Here is a 17,840-nt window from a genome sequence, read left to right as displayed (position 1 = left end):
TAAATTTCATTATATTACTCACATTTTGTCTTAAAATGGAACTACTTACTTAAATATGAATATGACTGAATATTTTCCAAAGATTTTTTCCCCCTAAGATGAAATGAAGTAGCAAAAGGAAACAAGGGACCAAAAAATGAACACAAAGAGAATGAGCATATATCATACTTAGTAAACTTCCTTCTTTCACAAAGCCTTGCAAAGGGCAGGTTCTCAAATACTTGTTGAATAAAATTAAGTAGGTAGGTAAGTAGAATTTGAAATGAACATGGTAAATTCTGAGAGCATAGTGCAGAAGGTCTTAATTTCTCACTGATGAATTTGAATTTTATTTAGATAACGGGAAGATACTGAAGTTTTTTTATGTAGATGCTGCAAAATATGAAATTTCATTAATATGGCATCAATGCACAGACTACTTTAGAGAAATTATGTACTTGAAGTAGAAAGACTAGTTATAAGACTATTGAAATAGGGTATGAACTTTGGGGGCATGGAAGGAAAGAGGCAAGCATAAAGCATTATAAACAAAAACAGTATATGTACTCAATAACTTATTACATTCATTCAAGCATTTATTGAGCACACATTTTGAAAGGTGCTGTGGTTCATAAATATAGTAACTGTTTCTGCTCTCAAGGAGCTCAGTGTATTGAAGAAATAGATAAACCATTTATTTTAACATATTGTGATGTCCATGCAAAAGATGCTATCACAACATCTAGGAAGGGAGAAAGACTAATTCAGTCCAAGAAGAGGTAAGAGGTGAGGAGAAAGGGGAAAGACTGTATAGAGTCAGGGAGGACTTCTCAAAGGAAGTTGAGCCAGAGCCAAGTTATGAAGGGCAAATGAGTGTTAAGCAAATGCTTAAAGATAGCAGCCTATGCATCTACTCATATCCATTGTATTTTTGTTAAGCAGAAGGTAGATGTGATACAGGAGTCCAAATCATATCACTTAAATCATTCTCAGATGTACCCATTTTCTCTGTCTCCACTACTGAGGTACATATTACAACAGCTTTTTAATTGGTCTCTCTGCTTCTATTCTTTACTCTTATCTTTAGAAGATAAGTGTTCATTTTACTACATTTCCTTTTCTTCTCAGCTGTCTACATATAATTTTAATTATTTTTACAAATATATATAACACAAAACTCATCATTTGATTTTTAATTTTTTTATTTTTTAAAATTTACATCCAAATTAGTTAGCATATAGTGCAACAATGATTTCAGGAGTAGATTCCTTAGTGCCCTTTACCCATTTAGCCCATCCCCCCTCCCACAACCCCTCCAGTGACCCTCAGTTTGTTCTCCATATTTATGAGTCTTTTCTGTTTTGTCCCCCTCCCTGTTTTTATATTATTTTTGTTTCCCTTCCCTTATGTTCATCTGTTTTGTCTCTTAAAGTCCTCATATGAGTGAAGTCATATGATATTCGTCTTTCTCTGACTGACTAATTTCACTTAGCATAATACCCTCCAGGTCCATCCACGTAGTTGCAAATGGCAAGATGTCATTCTTTTTGATTGCCGAGTAATACTCCATTGTCTATATATACCACATCTTCTTTATCCATTCATCCATCGATGGACATTTGGGCTCTTTCCATACTTTGGCTATTGTTGATAGTGCTGCTATAAACATGGGGGTGCATGTGTCCCTTCGAAATAGCACACCTGTATCCCATGGATAAATGCCTAGTAGTGCAATTGCTGGGTCGTAGGGTAGTTCTATTTTTAGTTTTTTGAGGAACCTCCATACTGTTTTCCAGAGTGGCTGCACCAGCTTGCATTCCCATCACCATTTGATTTTTAAGTGTACAGTTCAACTGCATTAAGTACATTCACATTGCTGTGCAAACCATTGCCACCATCCATCTCCAGAACTTTTTCATCCTCCCAAACTAAAATTTTGTATTCATTAAAAAACAACTCCTCATTTTCCCCTCCTCCAGTACCTGGCAACCACCATTCTATTTTCTGTCTCTGTGAATTTGACTGCTCTAGGAACCTCATATAAGGGGAATAATACAACATTTGTTGTTTTGTGATTGGCTTATATCACTTTAGCATAATGTCTTCAAGGTTTACTCATGTTGTAAAGTGTGTCACAATTTCCTTTTCCTTTAAGGTTGAATAAGATTCTCTTGTATGTATATACCACATTTTGTTCATCCATTCATCCATCAATGAACACTTGAGTAGCTTCCACCTTTTGCATATTGTGAATAATGCTGCTATAAATAGTATGTTCTATATATGAACATGTTTTTAAAATTTTTTTTAATGTTTATTTTTGAGAGAGAGTCTGAGCCTGAGCAGGGGAGGGACACACAGAGAGAGAGAGAGACATGGAATCTGAAGGAGGCACCAGGGTCTGAGCTGTCAGCCTAGAGCCTGATGCAGAGCTCGAACTCATGAACCATGAGACCATGACCTGAGCCGAAGTCGGATGCTTAAATGACTGAGCCACCCAGGCGCCCCTATATGAACATGTTTTAATATGATTTAAAAAAATCACTTGACAATAAATTGTATATGTGATGCCCCTTTAACCCTAAATGTGCACTTCAATGTATACTTCCCTAAAAAATAAAATTCTCTTACATAACTACAATATAATTACAAAAATCATACAATTGAATATTTATATAATACTATTATCTAATCTTCAGGCCTTATTCAGATTTTGCCACTTATGGAAAAAAATTCCAGGATTATACATTAATCTGTGCTTTTAAACTCCTTTAATTTCCTATTTTTCCTATTGTGTTTAAAGTGATTTTACAATATGCTTCTCAGTTTGGGTTTATCTGTTTCTTCATAATTAGATTCAGGAAATGCATTTTGGTAAGAATACCACAGAAGTGATGGTGCTGTTTTCTTCTCAGTGAATTATAAGAGGAGGCTCAAGATGTTGATTTGTCCCATTACAATGACGCTCACTTTGAGCAATTGGTTAAGGTGGTATCTACCAGGGTTCTCCACCTGGTAGACACCACCAGGTTTCTCCACTAAGTTACCATTTTTCTCATTGTAATGAGTACAATGTAGAGAAATATTTACAGACTATGTAAATATCTTTTGTTCTTCAAACTTTCATCCAGTAGTTTTGGCACCTATTACCTGAATAAATTATTACTATAATGGGACAATTCCCTCTTAAAAAGTAAATCTGATCATACTATTCCAGGACAAAGCCCACACTCCTCTGACATAACAGGTCTTTCATCATCTCACCCCACCTTCTCAACACTGCATCCTTTTATCCCATCTTCAATCTTATGGTCTGGTCATTATGGATTATTTACAGCTCTTAAAATAAGGGATTCAGTTTCACATCTCTGTGCATTCATATGTCTTTTTACTTTACCTGAAATAAGTTTTCTTGGTATATAACAAATTCCATCTCATCCTCCAAGATTTTACTTGAGAGTCATCTTTTATATTGTCACCTTAAGTGACTTAGGAAGAGAGAAACTAGTTTGTATCCTTGTCTTACTAATCATACTTTATGGCATTTATTTACATTTTTACTTCCCTCTTAAGAGAGAACATAATTTACTCATATTTATAGCCCCAGTGCCTAGCATAATGCTTGGTTCATAGTAGGTTTTCAGAAAATGTTGGAATGAATGAATAGTGAATTTAAGTGAAAGCAAGTATTTTGGCATGTTGTTATGATGTGGGTAAGTGAAATGCAGCACAAATTGAAATTGGAGGGGCAATCATGGGGGCCTTGTGTAAAAATTCTAAAGAATTGTCTTTAACCCCCACAAGCTCTATAATACGAATTTATGTTTGAGTGATTTCTTAGGTGAAGTGTAGAAAATGGATTACAATGGTGTAAAGAACTCCAGTAAAAATACTGTTGAACTTGAGTGAGTCTACTCAACCACATTCTCAGGTTATGAATCTAAAGACCTGAATGTGAGAACTAAAAACATAAAAATCCTAGAAGAGAGCACAGGCAGTAATTTCTCTGATACTGGTGATAGCAACATTTTTCTAGATATTTCTCCTCAGGTAAGGGAAATAAAAGCAAAAATAAACTATTGGGACCACATCAAAATAAAAAGTTTCTGCACAGTCAAGGAAACCATCAACAAAACAAAAAAGACAATCTACTGGATGGAAAAAGATATTTGCAAATGAAATATCTGATAAGGGGTTAATATCCAAAATATGTGAAGAGCTTATGCAACTCAACACCAAAAAAACCCAAAAAACAAAACAACAACGACAACAAAACAAAAACCCAAAATAATCTAATTAAAAGATGGGCAGAAGACATGAACAGACATTTCTCCAAAGACATACAGATGGCTAACATATACATGAAAAGATGTTCAACAGCACTAATCATCAGAGAAATGCAAATCAAAACCACAATGAGATACTACCTCATACCAGTCAGAATGGCTAAAATAAAAAAAGAAAGAAAGAAAAAAAGAAAAAAGTGTTGGCGAGGATGTGGAAAAAAAGAAAACCTTTGTGCACTGTTGGTGGAAATGCAAACTGATGCAACCACTGGGGAAAACAGTATGGAGTTTCCTCCAAAAATTAAAAGTAGAATTGCCATATGATCCAGTAATTTTAATACTCAGTATTTGCCCAAAGAATATGAAAACACTCATACAAAAAGATACATGCATGCATGTATACATGCATAGCCAAGACATGGAAGCAGCCCAGGTGTTCATTGATAGATGAATGGATAAAGAAGATATGATACATATATACAATAGAGCATTACTCAGCCATAGAAAACAATGAAATCGTGCCATTTGCAACAACAGGGATGGATCTAGATGGAAATAAGTGAAAAAAGTTAGTCAGAGAAAGACAAATACAATATGATTTCACTCATATGTGGAATTTAAGAAACAAAACAAATGAACAAAGGAAAAAGAGACAAACAAAAAAAGACTCTTAGAGAAAATATAGAGAACAAAGTGGTGGTTGTCAAAGGGGAGGTGACTGGGGGGATGAGTGAAATATATAAAGAGAATTAAAAGTACACTTATCGTGAAGAGCACTGAGTAATGTACAGATTGTTTAATCACTATACTGTACACCTGAAACCAATGTAACACTGTACATTAATTATACTGGAGAAAAAAGAAAAGAATGTTGTATGAACAAAATTATACACTATGTAACCTTTTGGAATTGGATTTTTTTCACTCACCATAATTCTTTGGAAATGCATGTAAGATTGTTGTGTGTAGAAATAAATTTGTTCTTAAAAAAATAACAAAGAACTGATAGAATGAGGGCCCCACTGACAACAATTTTTAAAAAGTGGGGTTGTGGAATTGATTCTTAGTTTTAAAATTTATTACAGGAAGAAATATTGAGAAGACAGATGAGTTTTGGAATATAGGAAGGAAATTACAGCCACCTACAGAGGTAACAACTGAAACTAAGACTAGAAGATATTTGAGAGCAGTGTAGAATGGGAAGAAAACCTGTGATATGTTCACATTTAATAGAATGAAAACAAAGAGGGAAGAAAAGACAGATGGGCAAAGGAGACAGATCTAAGAATCAAACTAGTCATAGAAAACAGTAGAGTAGTTTAGAGGTAACAGGAAGCAAGTATAGCCCTTGTTAAATTCTGCAGAAAGTCAAGAATGACTAAGAAAAGGTCATATGGTTGGGTTACCAGTATGTCATTGGTACCTTGAAAAGAATAGTTTTCAGTGGAATAATAGAACAAATGTACATGGAGTTAATAGAGGGTGCGACAACAAAGATAGCGAGTATAGACTCTATGAGATATATTTGAAGATAAGAGAAATCTGGGAAAATCTGTGTTGAGACATTTTTTAAACGAATACTGCATATTTATGCATGGTCTAGGTCTTCTGTACAAAGGGCTTTGCATAGCAAACATCCTTGAATACTAGTGATACTATCTCTACCTTAAGTCCAGAGGGAAGATTTGTTTCCCAAATAATAGAATATAGAGAACATCGCCCTCTGTGGGGACATTCAGGGGGTAGTAAAGTCTCCCTATCCTTCCTGGCTTACATTCCGGAGTAAAGATAAGGTCTGACTGTCTGTCTCCCTTCCTTATTTCAGGGTTCTTCCCCTGTAACATACCCTGCTGCAGGCATAGGTAACATCTGGCCCTCACTCCGTTAACCTTATGGAAACTGGAGCTAGGGACCTGATGCAAGACGTTGCTTTGGTTGTTTTTTCAATGAGTAATGACCCCATGGGTCTTGTGTTTTCTGTTAGTATATGCATATACAACTGTGGGAAATTAATCTGTTAGCTTGCAAGTAAGGTAAAATCTCAGATCTTTCATTGTTTCTAATGTAATAATCTGCTGGTCAGAAACAGAGTAGAGAGGGTGAAATGATAAATGGGGAGCAGGAGAGAGGAAGGGAGAGTTCAATCATTAAAGAAGGCTCTAGAAGAAGCTTGAAAAGGAAAATACATACTTTTGAGTCAAGAGGTTAGAAAAAAATAGTTGAAGAAAAACCTGGAGGTCTGCATAGAAAATTTAAAATCATCTATAAACCAGCTGTTAAAATAAGAAATTTGGATGTAGCTGTGCATGGATACAAACATTTTGATCTAGAGAAGATGGCTGAGAGAATTGGGCAGATGGATTCTATTTTTTTCTAGTAAAGTAGGAGGCAAGGTCATATCCTGGGAAGGGATGTTAGATTTAAGCACTGGTAATATGGAAAACATTTGGAACACATGAATAGAAGGGTTATAAAGGAATATATTGAGAAGCAGAGAGGTCCAGGTAAAGTCAAGCAGTTGTCAGTGGATACAGATTGCAAGATTTCCTAATTTTAAAATCGAAAAAATCTAATAGAAGAAAAAGGATGCCATTACAAAAAGTTTAAATAACTAGGATGCACTTTTCATGTAATAATTTAAAACTGTAATATGCAAAACTATTAGAGAGAAAGAAAAAGTGGGTGAGTGAACTATGTTGGCACAGCAAGAAGTCAAGTAAGGGGAATACTAGATTGATCATAGGTTCTAAGTGCAAAAGAGATCACAAGGTGGCTAATGGAGTAGGAAAAACAGAAGTAGTAAAGTGATTAAAAGTTGGAATAAGGTTGAGAAACAGATAAAAGGATGATTTTAAGATGTATAAGGGAAAAGAGATAGAAGACACTAGTTAGAAAGAATTGCTTCATTTTAAAGAGTTGACCCAAGGTGTGGCCTTGCTTTTGGGTGGCTAAAATAGAAAGGTAGGATTTTAGAGCTCTGAGAAGCCACTGAATTGAGTCTCATTGGATGGATTATCAATATGGGCTTTGAAAAAGATCTATACAACAGCAGATCAGGGCAGAAGAAAGTGCTGATTCATCTAGGAAAGTGCGAGTTATTATTATAGCCAATGATGACCTAATCAGATGGCATGGATTTCAGAGATGATGATGGTATAACATCAGTAAGTAGTATTGGGAAACATAAAGTAGTCTGATTGCTCTTCCCACAAATTGAGATTGGGGGTAATGGTTTATAAGGCACAAAGTGTCATCTGGAGAAAGCTAAATTTTAGTGAAGGTACTTAAAAGTTTCAAATGAAGAAGAGAATGGGGACAAGGTGGGAAATATAATAAGGTTACAGGTCATGTACAGGGATAAAAAATGGGTGAGAAGTAGTTGAGGAGAATAAGGAAAAAATTTTTAAAAATTAAATGAAATTCAGGAAAAAATTAAAATTAAAATTTTAAATAATTAAAAATTTAAAAAATCAGCCCAGATTTGCAGAATACATTACAATGCGTCATAAATACAACCAGTGGTTTACATCACATTTGGGGTATAATAAGGTTAAAAACAATGATCTGATATTAGTAGAATACAGAATATGTACTTTATAGAATATAGCTAATAGGACAAGATCCTGAATAAACCAAAAATTAGTAATATAAAAAATGTCATGGAATTACATATTATTTGTTAAGACAGTAAAGGGTAGTTAATGAAACATAACAAACATGTAGATTTTTTTGAAGTTTAGAATGGTAAATAACACATCTAAATGACTTGCTGATGTCAATTTATGTCAGAGGGGCCATATCTTTCCAGGTCTTTCTTAATACCAAAAAAAAAAAAAAAAACAAAACCAAAAAACCCCCAAAAAACCAACAACAAAAAAAACCTGAATAAATGAGCCATTTACAGAAGGATATTGTTCTTTACTACAAAAGTATAAAGTATTCTATGGCTTGATCGATATCAAATGTTTTTCATCATATAACCTATCTTTATCCCACAAATTAGTAGCCCCCTGTTTAGAAAATGTTGATTTAGAATTTTTGAATTAATGAATATATAAAATACTGTTATCATTTAGCACACTTTATTTTATTAAAAAAATTCAACCTATTTATAAGTGATCTGAAATGATTTTTCCATTTTAAAATGTCAACTTCCGTATTTTGTCTCCCTATTGAACTCCTCAAGTAAAGGGAAGAAAGATCAGAGTATGACAAATATATTTTATTTGTGAATGTTATCTAATGTAAGTTTAATTCATACAGGTATCCCAAGATTTGAGAAAGAGTGACACTACAGCTATATATTATTTATTGTTTTCTGTTGCATGTAGACCCATGTTGCATGTAGATGTTAGGGAATGAAATACTTATAGAATGGATGCATTTTATAGAATTTATTTTTTTTCCAAGTTGATTTTTTCACTTTTGTTGATTTCAAATAGAAACTTAAATGAAATTTTCATTGGAATTTTCAAGTGGAAACTTTATTGGAAAATTTGGCATTGATGCAATTACTTTCACAAACACAGTTATCCATAGTTTCCATCTCAATTGCTTAAGTTCCCATGAAGAGTAGTGCACCATTTTCAAGCCTACCATTGCTACTGCTTGCATATAAAAAATGAGGCTTTAGCTACAAATTGAATAGCCAGACATTTTTTAGATATTACCCCTCAATGCCTACATTTCATTTTTAAGAACTTTCTCTCTCTCTTTTTAACCTTCAAAGCATATTTTTCTTTATAGCAGCCTATTCTTTCTGGGATACACAGGATACAATACATTCTTGTCTCTCTCTTATGACACTAAAACCTTTTTTTTTTTTTTTTTTACTTTCTTCTTTCAGGCAGACAAAATGAGGAAACAGAGAAATTTAACCTGAATGAAAGAATGAAAGAACAGAACAGTGACATAGCAAGAGATCTAAGTGAAACAGATATAAGTAACATGCCTGATAAAGAATTCAAAGCAATGATCATAAGGATACTCGATGGACATGAGAAAAGAGTGAAAGATATAAATGAGACACTTAACACAGAAATAAGGAACAACATAGCAAAAATACAAGGTTCAATAAACAAAATGAGAAACACATTTGACAGAATGAACAGGATGGAGGAATGAGAGGAACGAATTAATGATTTAGAAGACAGAGTATTGCAAAGTATTCAAGCTGAACAAAAAAGAGAAAAGAGAAATTGCAAATTTAGAATAGACTTACAGAACTCAGTGACTTCATCAAATGTAATATTTGTATTGTAGGAGTCCCAGAAGAAGAAGAGAGAGAAAAGGGGCAGAAAATTTATTTGAAGAAATAATAGCTGAAAAACTCTGTAATCTGGAGAAGGAAACAGATATCCAGATTCAGGAGGCACAGAGAACTCCCATCGAAATTAACAAAAGCAGATCCATTCCCATCAAAATCAACAAAAGCAGATCCACACCAAAACATATTGTAATTAAGTTGGTAAAAGACAGTGATACAGAAAAAAAAAAAAACTAAAAGCAGCAAGACAAAATAAGACAGTAACTTACAAGGGAGGGGACTTTTCAGCAGAAACTTTCTAAGTCAGATGGGAGTGGCATGGTATGTACAAGGTGTTGAATGGGAAAAATCTGCAGCCAAGAATACTCTATCCAGCAAGGCTACCATCCAGAAGAGAAGGAGAGGTAAAGAGTTTCCTAGATAAACAAAAACTAAAGGAGTTCATGACCACTAAACCAGCTCTACAAGAAATATTAAAGGTGACTCTGAGTAGAAAGGAGAGACCAAAGTGACAGTTATAAAGGTAGGAAACACAAAAGCAGTAAAAATTACTATTTCTGTAAAAAATCAGCCAAGGAAGTCACAAAATAAAAGAATATAAAATATGACACCATATACCTAAAACGTGGGGAGGAAAGAAGTAAAGAATGGGTTCAAACTTAAATGACCATCAACCTAATATAGACTGCTATATGCAGAAGAGTTTATACACAAATTGAATGGTAACCACATATCAAAACTCACCAATAAATATGCAAAGAATAAAGAGAAAGAAATACAAATATATCACTAAAGAAAACCAGCAAACCATGAAAGAGAGAAAGACCAGAAAGGATCAGAGAAAATCTTCTGAAACAACCACAAAACAAGAAGTAAAATGGCAATAAATATATATCTATTGATAAATACTTTGTATATAAATAGACTAAATGCTCTAATCAAGATATAGGGTGTAGGGTGACAGAATGAATTAAAAAAACAAGATCCATCTATATGCTGCCTGCAAGAGACTCCTTTTAGACCTAACGACACCTACAGATTGAAAGTGAGGGTATCTGACTGGGATTTTTGATCGTAGGGTTGTGAGTTCAAGCCCCACTTTTGGTGTAGACCTTACCTTAAAAAATAAATAGAAAGTGAGTGGATAGAGAAACATGTAACATGCAAATGGATGTCAAAAGAAAGAATATTAATACTTACATCGGACAAATTAGACTTTAAAACGAAGACTTTAACAAGACAGAAAGGACACTATGCCATAATAAAGATGACAATCCAACGAGAAGATACGGCAATTGTAAATATTTATGCACCCAACATAGAAACACCCAAATACATAAAACAGTTAATAACAAATATAAAGGAACTAACTGATAATAACAATAATAGTAGGGGACATTAACGTCCCATTCACATCAATGGACAGATGATCTAAACAAAATCAATAAGGAAACAATGACTTTGAATGGCATTGGAACAGATGGATTTAACAGATATATTCACAACATTCCATTCTAAAACTCCAGAACACACATTCTTTACATTTTTTAATAAAATTTTTATATAAATTTTAAATAAAAATTTTTAATAAAAAAATATAACCAAAGAGGTGAAAAACATATATTCTTAAAACTATAAAACACTGATGAAAGAAATTGAACATTCTCCAGAACAAATCACATATTAGCTTACAAAACAAGCTTCAACAAATTGATGAAGATTGAATGATCTATCAAAAAGATTCTAGGGGTGCCTGGGTGGCTCAGTCAGTTAAGCATTCAACTTCAGCTCAGGTCACGATCTCACAGTTTGTGAGTTCGAGCCCTGCATGGGGCTCTGTGCTGACAGCATGGAGCCTCCTTCAGATTCTGCTTCAGATGCTTCAGATTCCCCCTTTCTGCCCCTCCCCTGCTCGCACTCTTGTCTCTCTGTCTCTCCAAAATAAATAAGCATTAAAAAAAAAAAGATTCTATGCATCTTTTCTGACCATTATGTCAGAAGGTTGTGTAGAAGTCAACCACAAGAAAAAAAATCTAGAATGACCACAAATACATTGAGGTTAATAACATGCTACTAAACAATGAAGAGGTCAACCAGGAAATAAGGGAAGAAATTTAAAAAGTACATGGAAACAAATAAAAATGAAAACACAACGGTCCAAAACCTCCAGGATGCAGTTAAAGTGATTCTAAGAGGGAAATTTATAACAACATAAGCCTTCCTCAAGAAGCAAGAAAAAACCCAAATGAAAAACTTAACCTTACACCTAAAGGAGCTAGAAAAAGAACAACAAACATAACCTAAAACTAGCAGAAGGAAAGAAATAATAAAGATCAGTGCAGAAAATAAATGATATAGAAATTTAAAAAAACAATAGAGCAGATCAATGAAACCAGGTACTGGTTCTTTGAAAAAAATTTTTTAAAAATTAATAAACCTCTAGCCAAACTTATCAAGAAAAAAAGAAAGGACTCAAACAAATAAGATTACAAATGAGAGAGGAGAAATAACAACCAACACCAAGAAATACAAACGATTATATGAGAATATTATGAAAAACTAGATGCCAACAAATTGGACACCTAGAACCTAGAAGAAATGGATAAATTCATAGAAACATAAACTACCAAACTGAAACAGAAAAAATTGAAAATTTGAACAGATAGGTAATCAGCAAAGATATTGAATCGGTACTAAAAAAAAAAAAAAAAAAAAAAATCCCAACAAACCAAAGTCCAGAACCAGATGGCTTCACAAGGGAATTCTACCAAACATTTAAAGAAGAGATACTACCTCTTCTTCTCAAACTATTCCAAAAAAACAGAAAAGGAAGGAAAACTTTCAAATTCTTTCTATGAAGTCAGTAATACACATACACATATGTAGTATACCAAGACTACATAAAGACACCACAAAAAAAGAGAAATACATGTCAATATCCCTGATGAACTTAGATGCAAAAATCCTCAATCAAATACTAGCAAACTGAAACCAATACATTAGAGAAATCATTCACCATGATCAAGTGGGATTTATTCCTGTGTTGCAAGAGTGGTTCAATATTCACAAATGAATCAACATGATATATCACATCAATGAGAGAAAGGATGAGAATCATATAATAATTTTGATAGACATATAAAAAGCATTTGATAAAGTACGACACCCATTCATGATAAAAACCCTCAACAAATTAGGTTTAGAGGGAACATACCTCAACAAAATAAAGGCCATATATGAAAAACTCACAGCTAACACCATCCTTTATGGGGAAAAACTGAGAGCTTTTCCCCTAAGGTCAGAAAAAAGACAAGGATGTTCACTCTCAACACTTTTACTCAACATAGTACTGGAAGTTCTAGCCACAGCAATCAGACAAGAAAAAGAAATAAAAGTCATTCCGATCAGTAAAAAAGATTTGCAGATGACACGATGCTCTATATAGAAAACCTGAAGACTCCACCAAAAAACTGCTAGAACCAATAAATGAACTGAGTAAAGTCACAGGATACAAAATCAATGTACAGAAATCTCTTGCATTTCTATCCACCAGTAATGAAGCCACAGGAAGAGAAATTAAAAAAACAAGCCCATTAACAACTGGACCAAAAAAAAAAAAAAAAAGATACCTAGGAATAAATATAACCAGAGAGGTGAAAAACCTGTATTCTTAAAACTATAAAACACTGATGAAAGAAATTGAAAGAAATGGAACACAAAGAAATGGAAAGACATTCCATGCTCATGGATTGGAAGAACAAATATTATCAAAATGTCTATACTACTCAAAGCAATCTACACATTTAATGCAATCCCTATTGAAATAGCACCAGCATTTTTCACAGAGCTAAAACAAACAATCCTAAAATTTGTATGGAACCACAAAAGACCTTGAATAGCCAAAGAAATCTTGAAAAAGCAAAGTAAAGCTAGAGGCATCACAATTCCAGACTTCAAGTAATACTACAAAGTTTTAGTCATCAAAACAGTATGATACTGGCACAAAAATAGACACATAGGTCAATAGAATAGAATAGAAAATCTGGAAACAAACCCACAACTTTATGGCCAAATAATCTCAACAAAGTGGGAAAGAATATCCAGTGGGAAAAAGACAGTCTTTTCAACAAATGGTGTTGGGAAAACTGGTCAGCAACATGTGAAAGAAAGAAATTGGACCACTTCTTACACCATACACAAGAATAAATTCAAAATGGATTAAAGACCTAAACATGAGACCTAAAATCATAAAAATAATAGAAGAGAACACAGGCAGTAACTTTTTTGACATAATCATGGTGACTTTTTTCTAGATATGTCTTCTGAGGCAAGGGAAACAAAGGCAGAAATAAACTATTGGGATTATATCAAAATAAAAAGCTGCTGCACAGTGAAATCAACAGTCAACAAAACTAAAATGTAGCCTACAGAATAGGAGAAGATATTTGCAAATGCCATATCTGATAAAGGACTAGCATCCAAAATATATAAAGAACTTATACAACTCACCCCCCCCCTCAAATAAGTAATCCAATTAAAAAACAGGCAGAAGACATGAATAGACACTTCTCCAAAGAAGACATACAGAGCACCAACATACACAAGAAAAGATGCTCATCATCAGGGAAGTGCAATTCAAAACCACAATGAGATATCACCTCACACCTGTCAGAATGGCTAAAATCAACAACAAAAGAAATGATAAGTGCTGGCGAGGATGAGGAGAAAAAGAAAAACTTGGGCACTGTTGGTGGGAATGCAAACTGGTGCAGCCATGTGGGAAACAGTATGGAGGTTCTTCAATTATTTCCACAATTGCTTAAAATATTTTATTAAAGACACAATGTAATTTAGCTAAAAATATTTATTAAAGGGGAGGGTATAATGTATTTAAGGCACATGAAGAAGTTTTGGCATTAAGTTGCAAGAAAAGGAATACAAATTATCCCAGTAAATTTCAGAATCTATTACATTAGCACACATAGTTTTTAAAAAACGTTTCAAGAGCACCAGTAATCCATCCCCGATAAGGCACAAGCTTCATGACTCGGTGTCCCCATGCTTAAGCAGCTGCTGTCTGGTATACTCCCAAATCAGCAGTGCCCCACTCACATGGACGTTGAGTGAGTGGATAATACTTTTTTTTTTTAATTTTTTATGTTTATTTATTTTTGCTAGAGAGAGACAGAGTGTGAGTGGGGGAGGGCAGAGAGAGTCAAAAAGTTAAAAAATAGAAATATACTAGATCTAGTACTTGCATGACTGGTATTTATCAAAGAATACAAAAACAATGATTTGTAAAGATACATGTACCCCTATGTTCACTGCAGCATTATCTACAATAGCCAAACTATGAAAGCAGCCCAAGTGTCTATCAATTGATGAACGGACAAAGAAGATGTGGTATATATATACAATGGAATATTATCCAGCTACAAAAAGGAATGAAATCTTGCCATTTGCAATGATATGGATGGAACTAGAGAGTATAATGCTAGGCAAAATAAGTCAGTCAGAGAAAGACAAATATACGATTTCGCTCATATGTGGAATTTAAGAAAAAGAAAAGAGCAAAGGGATAAAAATGAAGAAATGGATTTATAGAGAACAGACTGATAGTTACCAGAGGGGAGGTGGATGGGAGGATGGGTTAAATAGGTGATGGGGATTATGGAGTGCACTTGTCAAGATGAGCACCAGGTGATATATGGAATTGTTGAATTGCTATATTGTACACCTGCAACTAATATAACACTTTATGTTAACTAACTGGAATTAAAATAAAAACTTTAGTTTTTAAATGTTTACTTATTTATTTTGAGAGAGAGAGAGACAGCATGAGCAGGAGGGGAGCAGAGAGGGTGGGGGGGGAGAGAATCCCAAGCAGGCTCCACACTCTCAGTGTAGAGCTTGATGCGGGGCTTGATCCCACAATCCTGGGATCATGACCTGAGCTGACATCAAGAGTCAGATGTGCAATCAACTAAGCCACCCAAGTTCCCCTAAAATAAAAACTTTAAAACAAGTTTTTTCTCTCTGCTTCATCTGTTTTCTTTCAAGTTGCTTAAAAATGACGTTTTACAATCAAACTGGGGAGTTTTGATTTATAATCAAATAAAGTTCCAGGTTAATATTGAACATACATATCTAATTTTGTTGTCAAATGAAACTCCACTAAAACAATAGTAAAGGAATTTTCTTAAAAGGCATAAACCCCAGGCATCTGGGTTGTTCAGTTGGTTAAGCATCCGACTTTGGCTCAAGTCATGATCTCACGGTTCCTGAGTTGGAGCCCCACAGGTTCTGCACTAACAACGTGGAGCCTGCCTCAGATTCTGTCTTCCTCTTTCTCTGACCCTCCCCCATTCTCTCTCAAAAATAAATAAATAAACATGAAAAAAAGGCATTAACTCCCAAGTTTGAGTAGAATGGGAAAGGATACAAAAACAAAAATTGAGAAGCTAGAAAGCAGATGGATGTGTGTGCAGAAAATTTAACATAGTGTGCTTGAGGCTGTTAATTTAAAAAAGCCTACTTGTAAGGTTTCTCCTTGGCTGGTATTTGGGACTTGGATTTCAGGAGGATTCCCAACATTCCCTACATGATAAGGGTGTTTCATTGAGCCTAAACTGTTTGTGCAAACAATATGATTTATACTCAACATCTGCTTTCCTTCTGGGAGTCTGGAATTTTGGTATGTCTTTGGCAGAGTGCTTACCTGTTTCAATCCCAATAAAATACTTTAGCACTGAATTTCTATTAAGCTTCCTTGGTAAGTAACATTTCATATGTGTTGTCACATCTCTTTACAGAAAGAACTAAGTATATCCTGTGATTCCTCCGGGAGAGGACTCTTGGAAGCTTGTGCCTGGTTTCCTCTGGACCTTACTCCATGTGTCTTTTCCCTTTGCTGATGTTATGCTATCCTTTCACTGTAATAAACTATAACCATGAGTATTATAACTGTGAGTCCTTCTAGCAAATAATCGAGGCTGAGGGTAGTCTTGGAAATTCTCAACACAATGTGTGATTATCCAAGAAAGATGAATCCCATGACAGTGGTGAGGAGGGTTGAGGACCAACCTACTACACATTTCACAATCTCCAAAAGATATAGGAACCAAGAAAACCAAATACCACTGAAACTGAGATGTGGAAGTAGCTAAAACAGAGACAGATAAAAGCTATTTAAGAGCAGTTAAATGCTTAAATCTCTTTACTAGTCTATCCCCTGGGCAAATGCCCCTTAATCATCCTGACTGGGTGTTTACTTTCTGGAGAGACTACCCTGGCCTGGAAAGTTAGATGGCAGTCACAGTTGGTAGTTTGGCATCATGCTAAAAAGAGAGTTTAATGATGAATACCAAGTATAGGGATTCTTCCATCCCTTAACTTTTTCCCCAATTAGGTTCTCAAAGTGCTGTAAACTAGACCTCTATTGTCAAAGGATTACAGTATTTTTTCACCAAGAACAATCTGATCATCCCAAAAGACCTAAATTTACTAGCATCAGTGGTTTCATAGCCAGTTGACCAGCCAGATCACCCTACAATGTGTACATGTCTCACCCACGTTTAGAACTTCCATTCTTAATTAGGAAGACACCCAAGGATAACCAGATAGCCTAAAAGTTTTTAATGAAAGATGGAGATCAAAACAAACATAGGAAAAAGAAAATTATACAGAAAGAAAAAAAACCTAAACAAAAAATCCTATGTTAATAGAATGATAAGATACTGCACTCATGAAAAAAAAGATTCTGTTAATAAAAAATTCAGAGAATAAAAAAGCTCATAGAAATTAAACATGTTTGTGGAAGTGAAAAAGAGAAGGGCTGGAAGTTGAGGAAATCACCTCAAAAAAGTAGAGTAAAAAGACAGAGGCAAAATAAGGGAGAAGAGGTAAGAAAAGAATCTGTCTTGGAGGTCCAACATCCAAATGTTAGGAGTTCCAGAAAGAGAGAACAGAAACAAAGGAGAGAAAAATCATTGAATAATGAAAGAATGTTTCCCTAAAGGATACATGTGACTAAATTGAAAGGGTCTGTTCAATACCCATCAAAATGGATAGAAAGCAGACTCATATGAAGAGACATCCTCTCTGAACACTAGGGTCAAAGAAAAATCTAATGGTTTTCAGGAAAGAAAAAAACAAGTCACATATAAAGGATCAAGAATCAGAATGGCTTTCAAACTTTAATAACAACACTAGAAGTGGAGCAATACTTTAAAAATCCTTAGGGAAAATTATCTCTAACCTAGAATTCTATAGCTGCCTAAACTATCAATCAAGTATGACAGTAGAATAAA

At 34.4% G+C, this 17,840-nt stretch overlaps 1 protein-coding gene across 1 annotated transcript in view; it reads right to left on the bottom strand.

Annotated features, from left to right (window-relative positions):
- GPR137C (G protein-coupled receptor 137C) overlaps positions 1–17,840 on the bottom strand; it is a 63,099-nt gene that overhangs the window by 25,437 nt on the left and 19,822 nt on the right. The gene's annotated exons all lie outside the window — the stretch shown is intronic.

Source organism: Prionailurus viverrinus, chromosome B3 (assembly GCF_022837055.1).
Source record: "Prionailurus viverrinus isolate Anna chromosome B3, UM_Priviv_1.0, whole genome shotgun sequence".
NCBI classification, from domain to species: Eukaryota; Metazoa; Chordata; class Mammalia; order Carnivora; family Felidae; genus Prionailurus; species Prionailurus viverrinus.
This window is presented reverse-complemented; position numbering and strand designations above follow the sequence as displayed.